Source organism: Serinus canaria, chromosome 10 (assembly GCF_022539315.1).
Source record: "Serinus canaria isolate serCan28SL12 chromosome 10, serCan2020, whole genome shotgun sequence".
Classification (NCBI taxonomy): domain Eukaryota; kingdom Metazoa; phylum Chordata; class Aves; order Passeriformes; family Fringillidae; genus Serinus; species Serinus canaria.
In genome coordinates this window covers 19,647,352-19,659,691 of record NC_066324.1, presented here as the reverse complement: position 1 = coordinate 19,659,691, position 12,340 = coordinate 19,647,352, and the positions used below count along the sequence as shown (strand labels likewise).

At 44.7% G+C, this 12,340-nt stretch overlaps 1 protein-coding gene across 3 annotated transcripts in view; it reads right to left on the bottom strand.

The window, feature by feature from the left end:
* HMG20A (high mobility group 20A) overlaps nt 1-11,290 on the bottom strand; it is a 39,198-nt gene extending 27,908 nt beyond the window's left edge. Inside the window, exon 1 of one of the 3 annotated variants that reach the window (XM_018923269.3) lies at nt 11,062-11,290. The gene's annotated coding sequence lies outside the window, so the exon portion shown is untranslated. Of the gene's footprint in view, nt 1-10,952 lie in introns of all 3 variants that reach the window. The other 2 variants (XM_018923270.3, XM_009098227.4) reach the window with 2 other exon arrangements.
* Nucleotides 11,291-12,340: the final 1,050 nt, after the last annotated feature.

The window sequence follows — 12,340 nt, the reverse complement described above, 5'->3', positions numbered from 1 at the left end:
CCCCCAAAACAGCTAATTCCTACCCTGGAACAGTTTCCTGACCTACAGAAAGGGTCATCTATGTATAACACAGACAAAATACGGCCAGAGCATTCCAAAGCTCCATGGTAAGTGCACCAGAAAGAATTCAGCAGGTTCAGTTCACATCTGAACTGAGCTTTGTTTTTCATGACAGACCACTCAGAAGGAAGCATTAGGTTTGAGTGAAGCCTTACCTGGCTGCTGTAAGCAGCACACATTGATCCTTCAGCACTGAGGACATCCCCAAAACACACATGACCAGTCCCACTGCTGCCTGATCAGGAGCAGCAATGAGGAAACCTCAGAGCAGGCTGCACTGTGTAAATAAAGAATCCTGGCAGAAGACACTGCACCAAGCTCTACTTAACACCTCCCATCCACAGCACAGCAAGCCCAGGTCTTGGAGTTTAGCATGTAGGAAACAAGCAGTTTATGATTTGAAACTGTGCCAAGTAACTAAGCTGAACAGGAAACCCTGCTTGAAATTTCAGTTTGTAAAAATTATGGCTTTTGACAATTGAAGTGTATTTCTTTTACAGCTAACAGTTCAATTAACAAGAAGCAAAACCATTCATTCTCTTCACGATTCAATTTTCTTCTACTCAAGTATCCATGTCTTAATCAGCATGAACTCATTTGTATTCCTATTTAAAATGCCTTTCTCAATAACACTCGCTGACATCACCCAATAGTTACACATTTTACACACAAGTGTCTCCTAAGCATACAAAAAAATCTAAAGATTCCAACTAGTTTTGCTGATTGAGACCCACCCAGCCAAGCAGATGCCCAGACACCACAGTTTCTTTGTCAGCTGCCCCTGCCCAGCTGAAGGGGAAAAAATGGAAACCGTGTGAGAAAGGTCCACATTTTCTGCTATACTGAATTAAACCTACTTCCAGAAATCAAGGAATACATCTCTTGCATCATTCAAATTTAGTGATTCCAAGTTTAGACTAGAAGTGGCTTCTAGAGGTCGTTTGATCCCAACACCTACTCAAAACCAAGGTGAAGTCATCTTTATGGCAGACACCACGTTACACTGTCTGACTCAAATCCTGATCAACACTGATTTAAATCATCAAATGCCCTCAACTGCTTTGGAGTTTTGCTAGGAAGGTTACCAAGAGCTGAAGAAATAAGCACTGCTTATTCTTAGGACACAGACAGTGATAGATGGAAGACAGGACAAAAGCAGTTGAAAAAGCCCTCACAGTGGCCATAGGAACACAGGTGTATCAGACAACACCTTCCCCAGTCCTGACAAAGCTGGAGGGACAGGAGGATAAAACAGCAGAGGAACAGAGAGAAGGTTTTCACTTTATTAATCTATTAACCAGAAAAATCAAAAAGAACAACCTTAGCAAGGAATCCAGGATCTCCTCTCTGTGAAGCTAGAGCTGGACTTCCAGTGCTGACCCTAATCAAAGACACGCTCAGCCTCTGAATTAAGCTCAGGTTTACTCTCAATTCTGAGTACAAGCAGTATTTACCCCCAGTTCAAACCATTTCAACAAACAGTAAAAAACAATGATGAGGTGCCATTTCCAAGAGAAGTCCCACACTGGGCTCACTTCACAGAATCCTACTTAAAGTGACTTTGAGTAGGTTTAACTCAGAAGCAGCTTTAAACAGGTTCTTTTTCTTCAAATGGAGAGCTTACCTCTGGGCTGCTGTGTTTGCCACTCCACTAGCTAGTCCACTTGTTCAGTCTGTCCTTCAAGTGGAAAGCACAGCAAAATGAGCTGCACACACTTTCACAAGATGATAGGGACAGATGACTGAGGGACCAATAAGATATTTTAACATCAAGCCCTTCACTGCCTATGAGCAAAGGAAGTTCTCATTTCTAGCCAGACAGAGGATATATTGTTATCTGCATGACAAAAGGGCTTTAAATCTTAAAAGAAATAGTCAGCACTATATGAAAAATTGAAGAGACATTGTGTGCCAAAGCTGGATTATGAATCACCAACTAACACTCCTGCCACCAGCAGCATGACCCCATCTCTGCAGTGATACTCCAGCCCTAGCTGAATAACTGCTGCAGTAGTTCACACACTTGCAACCCCCCTCTACATTCAACACCCAAAAAGCAAATGATTTGTCAACTCTTTCACTGATTTGACACTTCTCTAGTCTTTCAATAAATTGCCATTCTAAGTCTTGTCTGGTTTTATCTACGCTCTTGTGCTTCTTTTCATTTCATTCACCTTTTAAATGCTAAATTATTTAGCAGTCTGAAGTCACAACAAATGCCAGGAAACTCCTTTATCTGATCCGCAAAACCTCCAATTGCTCAAATTTCTGTGTTTTTAGTTACAATGGTATACAAACACATCCACAGAACCGAGCTGCTACAAAGCAGTTCAGAAGCAGAGACACTCAAGTCTCAAAACTACAAATATGACAGACACATTTCCTCTTAGAGATTGACAACTGATTCGAGTAAAATTTATCTACAGGACAGACCATTTCTAGGTTAGAATGTGTTGCTGCACTACCACAATCCTGACTCATCACTTGCCCAGAGTCTTCTACTGATCAGTCACTGATCTGCACCCACAGGCTGGAAGGAAAACACCCAACCATGCACCAGAGCTAGAGAGCAGCAGGTCCCTACATTTACAGAGCATCACTCAAATGTCTCCAGGAAAAGTCAAGTATAGACACTGAGCTGAAAAACATTACTGATCTTACTTGTGAATAAGGAATTGTCTCAATAAAGAAAAGTATCAATAAACAAAATGACATTTTCCAATGTAAGTCCCAAAAGTCTATAACATAAAGACATGAAGATAAAAGCTGAAGGCTATCTTTTTTAAAAATGTATCCAGCCTTTAGTATGCATTTGAAATCTGTCTTCCCACTCTTCCTCACCATAAAAATGTAAACCCTTTGTATGTGGTTATTTGAATATAGTACTTTTCCATGTAACAGCAATGTGAGAACAAAACCTTGAAGAACGTGCTGAAAAGTTCCTTGTGATCAGTTATTTTCTGCATGCCTTGCAAATCCTTCCTGATAAATGTCTGTTCTGTAATTCCCTTGAGAAATACTTTGTTGAAATGACTTTGGGACAGAATGCATGTTTTTACAAGTGGCAATAAAATGATATAAATAACTTGCTTTAAAAAATTCAAACATGTAAAGTGTATTTCTAATAGAGAAAATTGAAGTAAGCCATCTGTAACAGAGTTCACAGCTTTTCATACTTGCAATGAACTTTAAGTTTTTTAAGGTTAAAATAATATTAACAGAAAAGATTTCTCAAGTAAGAAAAGTATCTTTGATATTTGGAAAATTTTCACATCACTACACATTCAAAACAATTCACATAAAGTCTCACAGTCTAAGTTTAATGTGCAGTTAATAATGCTATAGGCTTTTATATCCAAATGTAAACAGAAGAACAATCAAATCCTATGGCAAGACAAAGACTACTTGGGTTAGTTGAATACAAATACCTGAAAAGTTTTTGTGTTTTCCAAAAATTTCCTGGGCTGGAATTAGAAAAGCTTATTTCCTTACAAAAAAAGCTGCAGCATAGCCAGAGGAACAGGCCAGAGGGGATGAGTGTGATCACTGTGACCCATTTAACACCAGGCACTACCCTCTGCTAAAAAACAGAAACACAGAGGAATTCAAACCTTCATCATGGTTTTAAAGTAAGAAGCATCACTACAGTAGCTGTCCCACGTGGCACTTATGCACACAGTAAATTTGTACAACTTCTTACTGCAGCTGTCATGTAGATTTTGTTATGATTTCACAGGGTAGACCCTATAAGCTAAGAGCCTGTATCAATAAACACTGATTAAGTTGTTATTTGATAAATGTATCATTTCAAGAAGTTAAACAAAGCTGCACCTGCCTGAATTTCTAGGAGTTAATATATGCCTTAAACTCATGTTCAAACTGATCTTTTTCCAGTGTGCTAGCAACCCTTTCAGAACTCCAAAGCAGCTGTAGCAGTGCCAGTGCCAGCTGCAGCAGACACATGTTATACCTTGCCTGTTAAGATTCCTCTGTACTCTTATTTATACCTAAGGCTTAGCTGCTCAAGCTTCATTAAATGCTAATGTTCCCAAGCTGGATCATCCTGTCACCTCCAACACCTCCTCATGTCAATGCTTCCAAGGAAGCTTTCCCAGCCCACACCTGTCCAGAGCTGTGCTTGTTTTAATGGCATCAAATATCAAGTCTGGTTTGCTTGAGTACATTCTTTAAAAACAGAAAGTTGAACCAGGTTAGTCAACCACAACTACTGAAAAAGCACTTGTCACATAACCTCTCCACAAATAACCCAGAAGTTTTAAATTGATGGCATTTTGTTCAAAATCATCAGCAAGCGGTGTGAATCATGCACTATCTGTTACTTGAAATTGACATTTAGAAAGCAGGGATCAAGCTAATATGATTCAGAAGCTTTTTTCTCACTTTCTTTTTCCTATATTCGGAGCTTTAAGAAAAAATATTTGTGCTTCTACATTACATGTTTGGCATTAGTGAACAATTTACAGAATCCTGCTGATGTCACATGATTTATACACAGCTATTAACTGACACAGAATGGGAAACTGACAAAATACTGGTGGCCTAAGATGGAAGAGGCCTGAAAATTGTATTTCTCTAATTCTCAAGCTTTGCAAATTTTGATACAACCTAGATTTTGATAGCTTACAAAGCAGCAACTTGCTGCTGCAAAGAGGAAGGTCTTGTCCTCTCCCCATTTCTCAGCTGGTTACAGCTTATTGGACATTTTACAGAGCTACTTAACTCCCTAACTCTTCCCTCTGGGAGAATCCCAGAAAAACAAGGAGGCTCAGTATCTCCAACTAGGCACAGTTGAAAGGAAGGGCTCAAAGGAATACCAGAGCTAATTGAAAAAGAATGTGTATGGGAACTCCTACTGCCATGCCTGGTAAAGTCGTACCGAGCTTGAAGAGCCACCTCCAATCACCCAAGATAACTTTTAGGATTCGTTCTGCCAGCAGTGCGCTGTAGTTCTCACAAGACATCAAGAGAAGCATCCAGAAAGATCCTCTGCCTGCATGAAGAGAAGCCAGGTGCTGGAAGGTGCAGACACCAGCTGTCCACTGCCTAAGGCTACGATTTCACTGCAGCCTAAGCCTGTTGAGCTACCAACTACTCCTAGAGCATCATCTTTCAGCCTGGCACCTGTTCCCTGGACAAATCACATGGTGGTTCAGCATGCTGAAGAAACAGAAGAGCATTTAGTTCATTTACCAAATTAGTTTATGCCAAATGAAAGGGTGAAATGGCTCAGCAAAGGATCCAACAAGCAGCTGGCAGAAGAAAAAGGGATGTGAGTAACACAGCCAGGAGTTAGTGATGTACATTGCTATAACTCCACAGGCTGCGATTCAGCTCTCCCTAAAAATCTACTGCTGCCAGAAACAAAGAACATTTGAAGCTATTCCAGTAACAGAGGGCCCCAAAATAGTCTTAAGTGGGACAAAATATGATTACCAGAAAAAATTGGGGTTATATCATAAACTGACATGACTTTTTCCCCCCTTTCCAATCTAAAGCAAACATTTATCCTCCTGATGAAAGATGAGATTCTTCCTCATAAGTTTGGAAAAAGAACTTCAATTCTACAATTCTGATTAATTTCTTCTTATTATTTATTATACTGGCTTGTCATATCTTACATGAATTGCAGTAATTTCTTAAGCTCAGCAAAGACTAGTTGGAGTCTATTCTGTCACGTTTCCCACATACTGAAACAGTGAGGATTTAGTCAAATATTGGTTATCTCAATTTCACTTCAGCAGCAGCATGAGTCATGTGCAATAGCAGCTACAACATACTGCAGTAAATGCACCCAGAGGCAGCACTCTGCTCCAAAAGATTTAAGGAGGTTACCTATGATAGTTACTGACTAGATGTCAGGGCTGGAAGAACATGTATCCCAATATGCCTATATTTCAGGACTCTGGAGACTTGGAAGATTTGCTCCTCTGCTCTAGAAATCCCACAGAATTTGTAATTATTGAGATATTCCAACAAGATGCTTGTATATTTGAAGAGATGGTAGCTTTAAATGGAATATTCTACTTCAGTAAGTCTTACCTTTTTATCCTTTAGCTATCAGAAGGTGTTTTTGTCCATGTCCTGGAAAAGTGAAAATTCAAACAAGGCAGACTGTTCTTAAAGTAAGACGGGGAAAACTGGGGCAGAAGAGCACCACTGCACCCAGGATAGAACACAAGCAAGGAAACAAAGCCCCTAAAATGACAAACTACAAATCTTGTACTCCAAGCTCTCTTCTCTCACCTCCATGTGCCACTATCGTGCACTGAGAACACCCTCCTGGCAGAAACGCAATGTTAGCAAACTCTAGATTTGGAAGTGTGACAGAAGATTCACAGTTTACTGTTCCCAGCACTTCGCTCTGTGTTGATCTGTTTTCTGTCCTGTACAGTCTCCTACTCTTACCAGAAGTTGTTTTGCCACAGCTCTCTCTCCACTGCTTTCCCAACTATGGAGACTGCCACTTTCCATATATTGTTAGGCACAGCACATCCTCAGTACTGGTATGGGACACTAATTCTGTTACATCAGAAACTCAGCCTTTGCTGAACAAACAATTATATTATAATCTCAGGACACCAGCCTGAGATTACTTAGCCTATTCTTATCCAAAGTCCATTCCCCCCAAACCTCTTTCATTTCCATTACTAAATGTTTTGCCAATTACTGGATTTCAGCAAACAATACTCCAAAGTCAAGAAGAAACAAACCACCTTATGTGCAAGGCATCAAAACAGCAGCCAAGGGAATTCCAAGTGGAACAAATAGTTTATTTTTTAAGTAACAAACACAAAAATTCACAAAAACCCCATTAATTCATGCCATACTACTTACCTGAAATAAAAGGAACCACAGAACAGACACTGCCAAGTCAGACTTGCTTTAACCACCATTTGGTTAAGACTGAGAACCCCTCCAAGCAAAGCCAGGCAAGTTCTACAGATGACATTTGAAGGGCAGTTGAAAACTGCTGAATTTCTTTTGGCTGCAAACAATCCCTCAGACACCACCGTATAATTAAAGCTTTGAATTTATCATCTTTTCATATTTGAACACAATAATAAAACAAAAGTAGACTTTTCCCTTGATAATTCACTAAATTGCTGAGAAATCCTCTGTGTTTTGCACTTGTTAGGGAAAGAAAAAATGGAAAAAAGGATCCAGAAATAAATCCTGTCAGTCTTAAGCCTCTTGAAGTCAACTAATAACCAACACTGACTACACTCATTCTCTTATGCACTGCACACATTTTTGCTGTCAGCAACAAAGCCTTCTGCTACTCAATCCTGTGACCAAACCATCCTTTGCCATTTTCATGGGATCCCAGCATCCTGAACTGCAGGCTAAGGGTGCCCACTGCTCACCTCATTACTTATCCCAGCCATGATGCACAAAAGGCAAATTCCAGTACCTTAGATTTCCATTCCCTTTTACATGAAGAAACACTATAAACAATCCAAGTCACAAAAATTTCAGAAACAGTGAAATATAAGGTTTATTTTGCAATTTGCTGTATGCCAGGAGAGATGTATGGTCCAAAAGACTGAAATCAGTCAGCCAAAGTCAGCTCTTGCCACAGTCTCCTGCAAAACAGTGCAGGATTATTTGTTTCTAGGACTAAAATCATTAATGAAGGCAACACAGCACAGGCTGCTTTTAACATACTTACTGTTAAAACATTCTAGCCAAAATGCTCCTAATGATTCTGAAAGATGGGGTTTTTTCCAAGTACATCAGAACTTGCAAAAGTAAGGTCTAGGAACAAGGAAGATTTCCTAACAAATTTAGAACTTGGAAGAAATTCAGGTATTCCACAGTTAAGTGGTTTTGTTTCCCTGTAACACAGAATGAAGATTTCTCACAAATAAACACACTCAAAGGTAGGTATAGCTGCAATTCATCAAAAGCTGTCCTTGTCAAAGTGGTACCAAGTAGACTTTCAGAAATCAAACGTCAGTCTCAGCTTTGTCCCTAACAGCTATGAACAATGCGAGTTATTCCTTTAACAAGAATTAGTCATCTGTGGGATTAATGTGCATACAAATAGCTTTACCATATACATCCCAACAATCCCATTATGCAAGAGATTAAAACAGACTAGTCTGGTAATGAAATGCTTATCACTAGACCTGTCCCACTGGCAGTGCATGCACAAAGCCAGATCTGGCTGGTTTGCCCCCACAATTCCAGGTCCAGTATCAGGCTACAGGTTTGCACCACAGAATACAGAACATCTGATTTGGAAGGGACCCTGGAGTCCAACTCCAGCACAAACCAGCAGCTGTGCTGCTGATGCCACTGGACAGGAAGGAGCCCCAACCCCACAATATGGCCAACACTGCACTTCCTGCCATGGAGCCTGACCTACATCAATAAAGCTTTAGCCACCACTTGAATGTGTATTGGAAATAGCCACCAACTAGCCATACCTGCTTTCAGAAACCAGTCCTCTGGAAAAACCAGTGGCTTCTAAAACAAACTACACTTGGTAATTCATACCTCATGAACACTTAGTGTTGAAGTGTGTTTATTGATCACTCTTCTTGTCTTAAAAACAGCAGAAGCTTAACAGCTTTCATGAACATAAGAAACATTTCCCCCTCTCTTTCTAAAGGAAATCATGGAAGTAAAAAAACCAAAAAAGCTACAAGGAATGCAGAAACCAACTTCATTTGGGGACTCCCAAGCCACTCACAGTATAGACTGAAACAGCATTTTATTAAAGGTACATGAACAACTGGGGGAAAAAAAAAAGAAAAAAAATACAACTTTTCTGTATTCACCTACTGTCCTCAAAATTGTAAAGGCCTGTTCCCTTGAGTCACCCATCTCTCCCATAGATCACTATCCAGAGTGTCTCCATTCTTTTATCCTCTAACAATTCCTCACAGCACATGCCACAAGACTCAAACAAACCAAGCACAGTTCTGTGTGTATTGCAGCAATGCTGAACAGGAATATTTACATTTTCCACCCGCAGCCTGGAGAGGGCAAGAAGTACAGCAAGAATTCAGAAACTTGTATGAGCCAGCAAGCTTGAGAAAAATCCCACTGAATAACTGGTGCTAAAACACTTCCTATTTAGTCAAGGAGAAGCAATTAGCATGGAAGGTTGAGCTGCTGTGGCAGGTGAGGAGACACACCTGGATGCTGAGTAACCTTTCATTTCACTTCACTGGGAACAGACACTAACACAGGTTACAAAGTCAGCCCCGACACATCCCTGCACAATTTTCTCCATTCCTGAGCCCTGACAGTAGTAACATTGTGATGCCATACAAGCAGAAGTACAGCTCACAGTCAGGGCTGGCATGCAGCAACCCAGCAGCACAGGGAGATCAGCTCCTCAGCTCATGGGGCACTGCTGGCCAGCCACACCCTGCAAGCCTGAGCTGGGCCAGGTTAATCCCTGCAAGAGCACCAGGTGTAAACAGTGAGAATCTCTTTCCTTGGCTGCTTTACTGCAGAGCACCAGAAATCGTTACAGCCACCTTCTAACAGGTACACACAGGAGCTGGACCCAAGCCTCAGGTACCAAAGGAACAGGATTCTCTCCTCCCTTTTCTGAGTCATGAAAGGTCATCACCACGTACCCTCTGTGTGCCCCACCAGGGCAACCAAAGGAACAAAAATCCATTTATCACCAGGACAATGTGGTCAGATCACACAAGCTCTCATTTTTCTAACATTTCGCTGGGATCCTATATAAGAGTTAACCTAGGATTTCAAAGACTAACCCAAATACTTTAGACACCATTTCTAAGCCAAACTTCTCAACTTCTATTTCAAGACATGCCAGATTTCTAAGGATGGGGAAAAGTATCTGTCACAAAGTGATATAGTTCTACAAATACTGAATATCTCATCCCTTCTAACAGGCATAGGATATAGGTGTGAAAAAAGCCAAGAGAAGGTAAAACAACACTTCACTATCATAACACTATCTCCAAAGAGGTTGTGCCCCTACACATATGGCCAGGATTAAAAAAGAAAACCTATGAAAAATAAATTCTTTGCTTTTATCAGCAGTTTCTGTTTACACTCTTGAGAAGTTAAGAATGGTCACTTCAGAACAACATACATGTGCTCTAAAAGTGGTCGAGGGGGTCACATGCAAGGCAAATTAAAAAGCTACATTTTTTGCAGCTTTTTGAAATAATGTCTTAAAATACTGTCTATTTCGCTTTTGTCTTATCCTTTCTCAATTTCTATGTCTGAGTATATTTTATAATGAATATATCAGTATACTACTACATGTAGATAACTGCTAAACCAATAAATTTACATACATGAGAGATGCATGATAAAAAGTGTCCTTTATTGACTGTCAAAAAAGCTGGAGGCCACTACTCTAGAGAGCAGAAGCTCTTTTATTTTTATTTCCCCTGCCCTTTCTCCTTTTTGCCCTAGCGCTGGATTTCCAGAGGACTGGAATGAATGGCGCCTCGCAAGGCACGAGGCCTCGGTGTCTTCAATCCCAGGGTCGGGGCTTCTTTTTACCGCCTCGAAATAAGAGACTTGGTTCCCCAGGAAGGGGGAACTGAATGTGGAAACCTGGACAGAAGTATCAGAAACCCGCGCCATAATAAATCACCTGCTTGACAAGGGAACGCTAAGTGGACCTACAGAGAGAACTAATAAATAGAACTAAGGAGCCATGAAATATCGCTTTGGGGGAACCGTGGAAAGATATATAATGGAGAACACCGAAAGCCAAGCACTCAGACCCTCATCCGGTTCTTCCCCCTCACCCCCCCGTGAGCTCCGGCGGCTCCCCCAGCCCCCCTCACGGCGGCCCACGGCACCGCGGCCGCCCGCCGGCTCCTTGCCCGCCGCGGCCGAGGAGGGGCGGCGGGCCCGTCCCTACTGACCTGCCGGCGGCTCTGGCACAGGGCCGGGGTCGCCGGAGGTGGCCGCGTCCCCTCAGCCGGGTCCCCTCAGCCCGCGCAGCCGCCGCGCCTCCCGCACGCGCACGGCCACCTTACAGCCCCGCCTGCTGGGATCTCTCCGCTCCCGCCTCAGCGCGGCCCTCTCGCCTCTCCTAGAGGAGCCCCTCTGGAGAAGGCCCAGCCGAGTCAGGAGCACTCCCGGCTCGGCGCCCACCGTCCCGCTCCCCTCAGCGGCTCAGCGCGGGGCTGGAACTCAAACCACGCAGGGGGACTACTTCACCACCGCAGGCGGAAGCACATGCTCTCCACACACGCGCGCGCGCGAACTGACGGAACGCATTTAAAGGCCCGCGTGCGGTGCACGCCGGGAGTTGTAGTCTTCTCGCGGCGGTTAGCCCGGCCGCCCGAGGGCCTTGCACCGCCCCTCGGTGGCGCCACACCCACTCGCCGCCTACAGCCAATGAGCGAGAGAGGGGCGGGGCTTGTCCCCGCGGTGCGCGCGCGGGGGGCGGCACCCGGAGTTGGTTGTTGCGCGCGGGCGCGGCGGTCGCAGCCCCGTCCCGGGAGCCGCGTCCTCGCCGGGGCCCGGCGGGAACGGAGCCCCAGCCCGAGCCCGCACGGAGCCTCCGGGACGCAGTCGCCGCCTCCCCGCGGGAGGCGCCGCGGGGCCGGGGAGCCCCTGCCAGGTGAGGGACGGGAGTGGGGTGACGGCCCCTCACGCCGTGAGGGGAGGCCGGGGGGCGGCGGCGGTCAGCTTTCCTCAGCGGGGCCGCGGCGGGGGCAGCGAGCCGGGCTCCGGCGGGGCGCAGCCGCCGCCTGCCCGTCACTCCCTCCCCTCGGGTCCCCCGGCTCCCCTCGCCCCGCCGCGGTCCCGGTCGCAGCGGCGCCCGCAGAGCCCGTCTGGCGCCGGCAGCCGCGCCGGGGCCCCACGGGGCCGTGCGGCGCCCTCGCCCCCGGGCGCTGCGCGGGGCCCCCGGGTGCTCGCCGGCAGCCCCGGGCGCTGGCCGAGCCCGCAGCGCAGCTGGGAGCGTGCGGCGCGATCCCGTGCCCTGCTGGGGAGCGCCTGCCGCCGCGCTGACACCTTCGAGGAATTTCCCGGGATAAAGCTGCTGTGGGTGCCGGGTGGATGCTGCTCCTGCCGGGGCTCTGTCCCTGCTCTGTTATTATTACGAATTACTGACTTGAAAGGCTTTACGTGTTGGCGTGTACGTGTGTAGCTGCATTCCATCCTCTCGGTCCTTTCTCTCGAAGGTTATTTTGGACTTGTAGGTGGGTCGGTCTGTTTGCCAGTTTTTATTGAGGGTGAAGTTGAGGCTGGGCTGGGAAAGCTGGGATTCGCGCTGGGACAGCAAGTGAAACGATGTGAATAC